The 12,066-nt window shown below is 47.6% G+C and overlaps 1 protein-coding gene across 17 annotated transcripts in view; it reads right to left on the bottom strand.

Moving 5' to 3' along the window:
• RAI14 (retinoic acid induced 14) overlaps nucleotides 1–3,486 on the bottom strand; it is a 163,562-nt gene extending 160,076 nt beyond the window's left edge. For 4 of the 17 annotated variants that reach the window (XM_069555846.1, XM_069555842.1, XM_069555837.1 and 1 more), the window contains exon 1: nucleotides 2,814–3,486. The gene's annotated coding sequence lies outside the window, so the exon portion shown is untranslated. Of the gene's footprint in view, nucleotides 1–1,399; nucleotides 1,863–2,056; nucleotides 2,466–2,513 lie in introns of those variants that run through there. The other 13 variants (XM_069555848.1, XM_069555844.1, XM_069555839.1 and 10 more) reach the window with 5 other exon arrangements.
• Between the last annotated feature and the right edge of the window lie 8,580 nt (nucleotides 3,487–12,066).

A 12,066-nucleotide genomic window follows, 5' to 3' on the forward strand; every position in this document is an offset into this window, starting at 1 on the left:
CTTTCCCACTTTAAAATTAAGAGGCGCTCGTTTTTCTAAACAAAAAAAAAAAAAACTGAAAAAACCGACGAACTCAGCCAACTAACATAACCTTAAAAGCTAAAACATCAATTTCACTTTTCATTCAGCAAGTAAGTGAGAGACCCTACATATACCCTACATACATGCTAAAGAAGAAATAATAAATGCCTCATTACCTAGATTCCACTCCCCAGCAATCAACTGTATAGGTGTGTTTCACAGAGAAATTGCTCAAGGAGAACACATTTCAGACGCTGACTGTAGCATTGTTAAGTTTAAAAAAAAAAGTAGAAAAAGATCAACTGTCCTATGCAGAAAAAGTGTAACAGTGAAAAACTGGAAACTCTCAAATTTTCTCTTGGCAAGGGAAAGAACATGCTATAATTTATTCATACACTAGAATTCTCTGCAGCAGCTAAAGTAAATAAGATCTACAGGCATACTCAAACACATACTGACAAATTTAAAAATGCAAGCTGTATGTATATAGAATTATGCTACTTAAATAAAATGTTAAGCTTGGGGATATGGTTTGTAGATATGTAACACAGAAGTACAAACATGTTTGGACACTCTGTATACTGATTTCACAGTAGTGGTTATCTGAGGATGGATGTTGAAGAGGAGGGATGGATAAAATATTTCAGTTGCAGTTTAATTTTAATGAGAGGGGAATATGAAGCAAATATGGAAAGATTAGTAACTCAAACATAAGTAGTGGAAAATGGAAGCCTTACTATGTTCTCTTTATGTATGTTTGAAATTGTTCATGCTTTTACTTTAAAACAGGAAGGACAGAAGGAAGGGATAGACAAAGCTCCTCCGCCACATTCCAGTAACTCCAAGGCCAAGTTTCCCTAACTTTCAAAGCTCAGGTTCTTCACCGTTAAGAGGTGAGTGATGCTAAATGTGTGTGCCTCAAAGATGCTACAGAAGTGGCAGTCTGGAGACAGAACTTCATTGTCAGATACAATTCTGGCAGACAAGGGCACTACATCGTGTCCCCATTGAATCTCCAGGGCCCAGCAGCCATTACTTTATTTCAATTTTATAGATAATAGTAATAAGATTTTTCAAGAGGGTTATAACCCCCACCCCCACCCCCAAAAAAGGCATAAAAACACATCTAAGGAGTGTAAATGACACAACAAATGCTTTACTGAAGCATCTCAATGAATGCAGATAGCCCAGAATGGACCACCTCTCCCACTCCAAGTCATGCAAGGACTAGTTAAAAATTGTTTAAGAACAGGATAAAATTCCTCACATAAAGTCAACTATTTTACAAGAAAAAGAGAAAAAAATATGACACTGGTTAAGCATCACTAAGAAAGGATAATCAGATTACATCCATCAGTAATAAGATTCCCAGCCACACCTGTAAACAGGACTCCGCAGGCTGGAGACCAAGCAATCAAAATCCAGCCTCCCTGTGATGCGCTGTCTCCTTTGAAAGTTTGTCCAAACCTCAAGAAGGTGAGTCTCCTCGCTAAGATGAGCTTCTGCTACCTGTTACTGACCGACAAAACCAACTCCTCTCTCAGCCAAGCTCTGAGGAGCTTGAGATCACATTCTCCAGAGAACTGGCAATGTTTCCCCATTCCAGGGCGCTCGGGAGTCTCCTCTCCCGGAAAGAAAACAGAGCCCGTCTAAATCACCTGTGAGCCTGCGGCCAAGTGAAGCCGCAGGTCCAGGTGAGCGACCTCGAGTTCGCACATTTCCCCAGTCATCGGAAACGAAGTTGCGCTGAGCCGGGCTCTTCCGAGAAGCGCAAGCCTAGCCACAGAACTCAGCGCTGGGAGATCACTTGCAACCTCTCCACTTTACCCCGGGCTCCATCTACCGCGTCTGCGGTCTCTCCCGGCTCTCGGCCCCACCCCCCTCCACAAAAGCGGGGTACGAGATCCACAGCAAAGGAGAGCGCGAGCCTAGGGTTAGCTGACGAACTCTGCAAACTGCAGAAACTAAACCGCGGGCACACTACCTGCCCGAGCCAGCAGCGAAGGGAGGAGGGTGGATTAGGGAGGATACCCACCCTCCTGGGCAGAGGATGGGGTAGATGGCGGGCGGGCGCCCCTCTTGCGGCTCCAAGAACTCCCTCCTCCCGAAGTCTGCTCGAACTCCAGCATCCCTCCTCCCGGCCCTCCTCGGAGCTGCGGTGGGAAAAAGGACCCGAAAGACGGGGGAGCTGGGGCGCAGTTGGAGGCGCGGAGTGGTCCCGCCTGCACCCTGAGGGCTCCCGGAGTCAGGAGGAGAACAATAGCAGACCCTCGGTCGCCCGAGCCCTCCGAGTCTCCCGCTCGCGCCTTCTTCCCCAGCTCCTCCAAGTTCAGCGCGGAGGCGGGTCGAGTCCAGAATCGGGGATCTGGGGGAGCCAGACGCCGGGCGGACCGGGCAGGTGGGACTGGGAGCGGGCTCGGGGTACCCAGAACGCCCCGCCGGCGGTGGGGGGGCTAGTCATTCATTCCCACCCGCGGTCCCTCCGCACCTACCCCTGCCCCAGCCGGCCTGCGAGTGACGGGGAATCAGCAGGAGAAAGCCCCTCTCCTAACTTGGCGCGCCCTCCCTCTCTACTCGGACCCCCACTATTCCTCTCTTCCTCTGTTTCTCCTCCTGCCCTCTGCAGACACTTGGCGGCAGGCGAGGAAAAGGGACTGGCGGCGGGACCCTCGCAGCCACTCCGCCCTGCGCGTCCTCCGCGCCTCCTACCGTCATCGGAGTCCCAGACACAAAGGCGGGGACCCGAGCTGAGGACCCCGCGGCCGGGAAGCCTCCCGACGCCGCGCACTCACCCCATCTAGGCGGCAGTAGCGACTCCCCGGGTCGGCCCCGCTGGCTGCGCCACCCCGCCCGCCGCTTCCCCAGGAAAACGCGGCCGCCGGGCTCGCTTCCTGCTCGGCTTCCTGAGCCTCGGTCCCTCCTCCTCCTCCTCCCCCCGCTGCGGGGGTCCGTGGGCGCCGCGGCTCCGGGGCTGGGCCGGCGGGGCGGGGGCGGCGGCAGCACCACCACGTGGCCGCCCGGCGCCGGCCCCCGCCGACCCGGATCCCGCGGGAGCCGGGAGGGAGGTGCTAACCATTCCCCTCCTCTTCCACCGCGCGCGGCCCCAAATTCCGCGAGTCAGGTGATCCGGCCCCGCGCTCCGGCCGCAACCTGCGGGAGGTGCTCCTGGCCCGCGCGGCCCAAGCGTCCGCAGCCTGTTTGTAGTTTTCCACGGATCGTGGGATTCTGCCCCGTGGATCTGTTTGCATCATCGTCACCTGAAGCTAATGGAAACCACCGGTGTTCTGACCCCCTGGATTTTAGAAAGGATGAGATCCTGAATAGTATTCATTTCTGGTTAACGTCCAAAGTGTTGGTGTTTGCAAGTCACTAATCCAAGCGCCTTCTACCCAGAATCAAATCGGTCATAGTTTCCAAAATTATTGAACAGAAAGGAAACTAAAACCTGCTCAGAGTCTCTGCACTGAACCAGTTGGTCGGAGCGACTGTTTCCTGACGTTCATCAGGTGGCAAGAGAAAACTACCAGCGTTCAGCGCTGCTCGCGAGTTAGAAAGGAGACGCCTACTGTCTGAACTGAGAGGCACCCTGCGGAACGCCCTCCCTGTGGGGTCTGGGATGCTGAGGGACCCGGCCTCAGGCCCCTCAGAGCTCCTCTCCCTTCCCCAGCCCCCTGAGCCCCTGCGTTTGAATCGTAATGGACTCTTGCTTCAACTCCAAAGGATTTCAAAGCTTTCCGCCTCTCCATTAATTTGGGACGCCTTTGCGATTCATTCTGGTCATGCCAACCAGCTATGGCTTTAAAAGTCTTTTCACCAAAGCCCCTGTGTTCTGTTAACTCCAAGTCCTTTGCAGGAAGCTTTCTGGAAATAAATATGTGGTATGAGTCCCTTTTTGGTGAGATAAAATCAAATTCAAAGCAATTGAATTTTTAAAAAAAATCCAACACAAATGAAATTCACCTAAGTTCAGTTTATAATGTCTTAAACAGATCCCCACGACTACCAGTCAGACTTTATCTGTACCCCTACCTCCCCACTACCACCACCACCAGCAACAAGCCAAAGGAACAGCCTGTCTTAGCTTTAACAGGTAACATCAGAGACAAAAGCTGTGTAACTAGCTGCATGGTCTTCCCTGCCTAAATCATAGGTCAGCAATTTCTTAGAGAAGTGATGAATAGCTGGTTTAAAGCAAGATGTACCCTCCTCTTCCTGTCTTTTATCCCTCTCAAATAAAATCATCCTCTAAAAGACATCATAAACTTCTTTTTGGTTCAATGCTGGCAATTTCCACAGTACAGTTATTCATTGCAGTTCACATGAATGGTGTAATGTAGGGTATTTTGGGGGAACAATATTGCCACGTGTTAGTTTTCTGTTCCCATTTCAGCAGGTCAGTCTCGCTAAACAGTGGCAGCTGGGAAGATGTGCACTGAAGCACACTGTCCTGTGCTGCCTTGAAAAGTTGTGTGCTGTGCTTAGTCGCTCAGTGGTGTCCAGCTCTTTGTGACCCCCATGGACTGCAGCTCTCCAGGCTCCTCTGTCCATGGGGATTCTCCAGGCAAGAATATTGAAGTGAGTTGCCGTGCCCTCCTCCACGGGATCTCCCCGCCCCAGGGATGAAACCCACCTCTCTTGCCTCTCCTGCGTTGCAGGCGGGTTCTTACCACTAGCGCCCCAGCTACAGAATACGCACCAGCTTCCACCAACCCTGGGATTGAACCCAGGTCTCCAGCACTGCAGGGGGCGGGGGGGGGAGGGGGGAGAGGGAGGGAGTGGGGGCTGTGGGGGGTTCTTTACCATCTGAGCCACCAGGGAAGCCCGCCTTGGAAAGTTAACATGTGCGTATTCTGTAGCTGGGGCTTCCCAGCTGGTGGTAGTGGTAAAGAACCTTGCCTGGAGAATCCCATGGACAGAGAAGCCTGGTGAGATACGGTCCCTAGGGTCACAAAGAGTCGGACTGAAGCGACTTCACACACACACGTTCTGTAGCTGAAGGAGTTAAAAGAGCAAACAATAATTGTGTAAGGCTTCCCTGATGGCTAAGATGGTAAAGAATCTCCCTGCAATGCCAGAGATCCAGGTTCCATCCCTGCGTTAGGAAGATCTCCTGGAGAAGGGAATGGCAACCCACTCCGGTATTCATACCTGGAGAATTCCGTGGACAGAGGAGCCTGGCAGGCTACAGTCCATTGTGCTGCAAACAGTTGGATACAACTGAGTGTTTAACACACACAGGATCATCAACATTTTATTCATAAAATAAGAACATTATTCATAGAATAAATTATTTTTCTCTTTTACACGACCAGACCCTGTCCCAGCCACCTGCCTGGGAGTCCACCCACCTTTGTCAGCTCTGAATGGTTCCCACAGGTGGCTCGTGTGCTTATTCTCCTTAATTTATAATCCCACCTTTTCCATCAGCAAGTCCAGCTCCAAGTGAAAGATTGTTGTGGAGGAAAGGACTCTTATAGTTAATCCACTGTGCTAAGACCCTTTTCCAGATCTCCACCTCTGTTGAAATGGAGACCACCAGCTTCAGACCAGCTTCACAACAGAAGTTCTGCCCCTGTAGGGAGATTGGTGGTCAAGTGTATGTCTGAGCAGGGTCTTCTCATTGGTTGTTTTCACCCAGGCCTTTTAGAAAATGCTAATTGGGATTGGGATACATTGATGAGACCCTCTGATGGAGACCTTGCCCAGCTGAAAGGGTTTGAGACATGGAAGCATCTCAACTGCATAAAAATTTGGGGGGCTGTAAACAGCATGTTGAACTTCAATAGGAGAATAACCCCCAAATCAAAGTAACTATGGTGTGATGTATAGTATTGGGAGTAAGAAGAGCCAGGGGACCAGATTTCCCAACCCTTCTGTTTGACTCACTTTCCATTTGAACTTCACCACATGTTTGGATCTCTCCTGGGCCACTTTCCCAGTCAAAGAGAACACTGAATTACATGGCCTCTAGAAGAAGGCAATGGCAACCGACTCCAGTACTATTTCCTGGAAAATCCCATGGATGGAGGAGCCTGGTGGGCTGCAGTCCATGGGGTCACTAAGAGTCGGGCACAACTGAGCGAATTCACTTTCACTTTTCACTTTCATGCATTGGAGAAGGAAATGGCAACCCACTCCAGTATTCTTGCCTGGAGAATCCCAGGGACAGAGGAGCCTGGTGGGCTGCCTTCTATGGCGTCGCACAGAGTCGGACACGACTGAAGCGATTTAGCAGCAGCAGCAGCAGCAGCATCCTAAGACCACTCCTTCAGTTTGAACAGCTTTCACCGGCTATATCACCCTCACATGTGTTTGGCAAAGTATCTGATCTAACAGGTCAGTCTTGCCACACCAACAAGATTGTAAATCCTAACAGTCTTGCCATCCAGGACTTAGCAGGATCCATAAATTAAATCCATTGGTTGGTAGGGCTCAATTTTCATTTTTGAAATTAAATAATGTCACATCCCTTTTTTCTTGCTCCATCTCTTACCAATATTAGTTCTTCCCAAATTAAGAACTTCGAGAGTTTGAGGAACCAAAGCTAAGACTTGTTGGGATTAAAAAAAGCTATCCCTGAAGGAGAAAATAAAGATGGCCAAAAAGTGCCAGAGCAAAAGTTACCCCTCCACTTTCTCTGGTGTTTGGTCAGGATCTGACTGCACCTCTGGGTCTAGTTAGAGGCAGCATAATTGAAAGGAATGTGGTGATATTGGGCCCAGTCCAGAGAATGGAACAAAAACACAATCAGAAGGCTGGAGAGAGATGATCTGTGAGGAGAAGCCAAAATATGTGTGTGTGCTAAGTCACTCAGTCATGTCTGATTCTTTGCAGCCCCATAGACTGTAGCCCACCAGGCTTCTCTGTCCATGGGATTCTCCAGGCAAGAAAACTGGAATGGGTTACCATTTTCTTCTCCAGGGGATCTGCTCGACCCTGGGATCGCACCCATCTCCTGTGTCTTCTGCACTGGTAGGCAGGTTCTTTACCACTGAGCCACTTGAGAAGTCCCCAAAGCCCAAATATTCACAACAAAACCACCTTCTGTGTTTTCTTGGTGATGTTTCCAAATAGGAGGAAACTGTGACATGGGAGAAAATAAAATAACTCTGACATTTCTTCTCATAATGTGACAAGACCCTAGTAATAAAGAAACTTGCAAACGCTGATTGGTCCATGGTTTTTCCACTTGCCAGGAAGCCAGCAGAAATTTCTCCAAGGGTAGATTACTACCCTCCCCTTCTCAGTGACCTTGGTCACCTGATGGGGAGGTGAAGTGAAGATGCTTGGTAAAAATATATCCCACAGCCCTGCATCAAAGCCCTGCTCATAGGAATGTGGCAGAGAAGATAAGCATCTGAGCCTTGACACTACAGATCTGGGAAGGTCTTAAGACCCATCACTGTCCACAAGAAATGGAAAGTGTGCAGAATGTTCTATCTGGTATTGTAACCTCTAGCCACACATGGACACTTGAGACGTCATTAGTCAACTAGGCTTCTGAGCTCTCAAAACATCACTAGTCCAAATTGAGATGTGCCATAAATGCAGAACACACACCAAAATTCAAAGGCTAAAAAAAGAAAACCATCTCACAAAAAATTTTTATGTTGATTACATATTGAAATGCTGATATTTTGGATATATTAGGTTAAATATATAATTGACACTAATTTCAGTTATGTCTTTTTACTTTATTAAATGTGGCTAACTAGAGGACTTCCCTGGTGGTCCAGTGGTTACGACTCTGTGCTTTCAGTGCAGGGAACATGGGTTCAATCCTTGGTCAGAGAACTAAGATCCTGCATACCATGCAACACAGCCAAAAGATAAAAGTAAATAACGATAAAATGTGGCTAACGAGGAAAATAAAAATTACTATCTGGCTTACATTGTATTCCTATTGGATAGCACTGCTATGGGGGCTAATATTAGCAGCTAGTACACATTTAGTACCTTCTATATACTAGGCACTCTTCTAAGTGATATACGCATTAACTACCATGGCCAAGTACTTAATTATCCAATCTGGGGCATTTCCTGAGAGTGAAGTAGAGCAAGCAGATGCTAAACCAGCTACAACATCAGAGCAAGAGGCGTAAACCGAAACTGTCCTGAGAAAACTGAGATGTCAAGTCCCTTTAATGTTGCTGCTGCTGCTAAGTCGCTTCAGTCGTGTCCGACTCTGTGCGACCCCATAGACAGAAGCCCACCAGGCTCCTCTGTCCCCGGGATTCTCCAGGCCAGAACACTGGAGTGGGTTGCCATTTCCTTCTCCACCCCTTAATGTTAGGTCAATGTAATCCTTACATCAAACCTATGCTCTCGTTGTTTAGTCGCTCAGTCGTGTCCAGCTCTTTCGTGATCCCATGGACTGTAGTCCACCACGCTCTTCTGTCCATGGGATTTCCCACGCAAGAATATGGTAGTGAATTGCCATTTCTTTCTCCAACATCAAACATATAAGTACTGTTATGATCCCTTTGGGGCACATGAGAGAACTGGGGCACAGAGACATTAAGTAACTTGCCCAAGGTCACACAGCTGGGAAGTGGCAGAGTTGTGATTCAAATTAGGGCAGTCTGACTCTCAACCCTTCACTCAACTGCTGTGCAACACTGCTCAAGAGTTAATATGGATGGAGGTTCTAATAGATGCCATTTATCTTAATTCTCACAGCAACTTGGACAGAGCACTGTTCTGTTTTTACAGAGCAGAAACTGAGTTTTAAATAGTTTCAGCAACTTGTCCAAATCCTAGAACCAGAAAGAATGGAGCCAAGAATCAAGGTTTGGGATGACCAACTCCAGAAAGGTCCTCTTAACTACCACTTTGTTTCACTTTCAGGCCACCTCTGTTTATAAACGACTCTCATCTTGACTTTACTACTTCTCTCAGTTCTGGCAGAGGACTGGCTAAGAGAAGATGAGAATGCAGGTGTCATCCCGTTGGGACAGGCAACTAATACCAAAAGCTCCATCTTGTTGGCCTCTCCTTTCTCGGAAGGAGCATTGTAAGATAATCCAAAGAGGTATCCATGTGCCAAGTTGGTCGTTCTGCTGTGCATGTCAGGAATTCCAGAAAATACTTGCCATTGAGGCTGTGGAGGTAGCATTGTGAGGAGCTCGCAAACATCAAGACAGCTGATTATCTAAAGGCTAAGAGCAGGGGCTTTTACAAAGCTCCATAGTCAGAAGCAATAACAGGGCATGTCATTCCATGAATGTGGCAGGGGCAGCTTTACTGGCTTCCTCTGCAGTGATCCTAGCAGCTCCTTAGAATCACCTGCCTTTAAAAATCCCCATTGCCTTGGCCCCACACCCTAGAAGACTGGTTTCAATGGTCTGGTGTGGGGCCTGGGCATTGGTATTTTGTATTTTCCCCCCAGCCACGCCTGGAGCATCTAGTTCTTGATTTAGCATTGTAAGCAAAGTGAGTTTAAGTGAAGAGGGTGGGTAAGTTATTAAAGGGCCTTACAGAAGCTGATGCTTCAGAATGATGTCTTCATAGAGTGATTCTAAAACAAGCCACTATTTTTGTTGGCCTGGTCCATTTGTTTTCTGTTATGGCACTAAAACTGAGCTCCAGATTTTTGTCTTCTTCAGTAAGATCAACTTCTGCTTATAAGGTATTTTAATTTGTGTTTCTTCCGTAGCTAAACAGTGCTCACATAATACATCTGTGTCCTACTTTGGCTGATGAGTTATTTTGCATCTGTTATGGCTGCTTGTTTATGCTTTTCTAAGTTTTGGTAGCCATTTGGCTTCTGTTATTCATTCTCACATTCCCAGTTTTGTGGCTTTCTTTAACATTCTTAGAAGACATGAAGTAGTTTGCTTCTTGTTCTCAAAATTGCTCTTTCGACTTTGTGAGAGAACACATTTTTAAGAGACAGTCCATGGCAGACAGTTCATACTTAAGACATTCGACTACACTACTGTGAAGATATTTAACACAATTCCATCCACCCTTTGTTTGCTTTGCCTTTAGTACAAATTCCTCAATGATCCAAACATGCACTGTGAGCAGGTTTCTCTCATTCGAGGTGGAGGTTCTTCTAAGGTCAAGTTATCACTCTTCCTTTGCCTTCTTTGAGAAGAGTCCTGTAATTTCTTGTTCTCAACTTCCTGTTTGAGTTTCAGAACAGGATTAAGGCTGTGAAGATGTTTCTGACTGTCCCATGACATGCCAGAAGACAGAGGCACCACCACCAGAAAGATCGCTGTGGACCGAATTCCTTCCCCAGAGCCAAGGTGGGACAAGGAAGCTGCACAGAAACCAGCCAAAGCCAGCAAAGAGGCCATGGTGGCTGCCTGCCATGCATTCCTAGAACCCTCAGGACCCTAACGCCAAGATGACAAATTGGCTTTACAATAATAGAGCAATAAGAGACAGGAGGGCAGGGTTCTGGTGTTGTGGATATGGAGGTCACTGTTGACCAGGTAGAGGAGTTTGTCCTTTTGAATATGTAACAGGGAAGGGAGTTTTGGAGGCCATTTGGGAGAATCAGAAGACTAGGTTGGCACTGAGTTAGTTTGGGAAATTTGCCACTGAAAAAACCCAGGTCTATGGGGCAAAGAGAGGAAGGTGGAGGTCTGAGTGGGTTTCACATTTGCTTTGTGGACTTCTGCAGGATATTTTAAAAGGTTGTATTTAAACTGTGTGCCTTAAGAGGATTCTTCATTCACATTCAGCATAACATGCTCGTATGAAGAAACATAGATGATGAGAACATTCTCTGTGTGCCCTCTCATCCCAGTTCACCTCCCTGATCACATTGCCTTCTGCTTCAAGTCTCCAAGTTCTTACTTGCATGTTCAGTTCACAGGGATAGAAAACAAATCAAGGTCAGAGAGGCACTTGCAAAAATTTTAGAGTATCACGTGTGAGGCTGGATCTGCAGAAGACTGTTGAGAACAGAGAAACTGAATCCCGGCAGGAGCCCTCATAGTGTGGCCCAGAGAGGGGACTTCTCAGCCCAAAGCTGCTTGTCGGCTTCTAGGCAGCAATCATGACTGACTGCTTCCTTTTCCTTTGTTTTCATACATGGAGTAAAGATGAGAAATGAGAGAGTTTTAAAAGGAAGAAATACTGTTAGGTTGCAGATTGAGCCCTAGCTTCTCCAGTGCAGTGAGCAGAGGGAGTTTGGATTCAGTAATGTCCCCACCTGCAGTATCAATTCTGTGTTTCAGGCAGGCAAAAGGGGATGAGCAGATAGCCAGTGTGGTCTGCCCCTCTCTGGAAGATTTTCCGAAAGCCCCATCCAACTGAAATTTATTGATAAAAATTGTATCACATGGCTGCCTTCCTCTGAGAGGGAAGGGAACACAGATTTTTTTTTTTTTAAACTGGGTACACTGTACACCAAGTAAAATTGGGATTCTGCTGATATGGAAATGGTAAAAATGGTTATTGGGTTTATCTGTTGCTGTAAAACAAACAGTTTCAAAACTTAGTGACTTCAAGCAACAACAGTAGAGTCTGTTATTCCTCATGATTCTGTAGGTTGACTGGGTGGGTCTGGAGTGGCCAGACGACCTGAAATGTCTCTCTCCAAGAGCTTGTGGTTAGTGTTTTTCCCTGGTTGGAGGTCACCTGGGGGTTGTTGGCTGAGATCTTGGTTCTCCTTCTTGTGGTTTCTTGGGCTTCCTCAAGGACTGGTGGCTGGGTTCCAGGAAGGAATGTTCCAAGGGGTTGCACCTCAGTCTACAAGTGCTCATCAAGCTTCCACTCACACCATGCTTGCCACGGTCCCATTGGCCAAAGCTAAAGGTGTTGATCTTGGGTGGCCTCAGCCTACAATGGCTTGCAGTGGAGCTTCGGTTCCCAGCCAGAGACTGGGCTGGGTAGCAGTGGTGAAAGCATCAGATCCTAGCAACTAGACAAGTAGTCAGTGACAAGGGCCCTGGCCCTTCAGCTTTGCAGGAAAGAATGTCCACAAAGATGGAAAGTAGTCATACAAGTATTTATTAAAAGGAAAAAGTACAGTATGTGTGTATAGATACATGGGCAGACTCAGAAGGAGAGTCCCTGAGTTGCACCCTC

Source organism: Ovis canadensis, chromosome 16, assembly GCF_042477335.2.
Source record: "Ovis canadensis isolate MfBH-ARS-UI-01 breed Bighorn chromosome 16, ARS-UI_OviCan_v2, whole genome shotgun sequence".
NCBI classification, from domain to species: domain Eukaryota; kingdom Metazoa; phylum Chordata; class Mammalia; order Artiodactyla; family Bovidae; genus Ovis; species Ovis canadensis.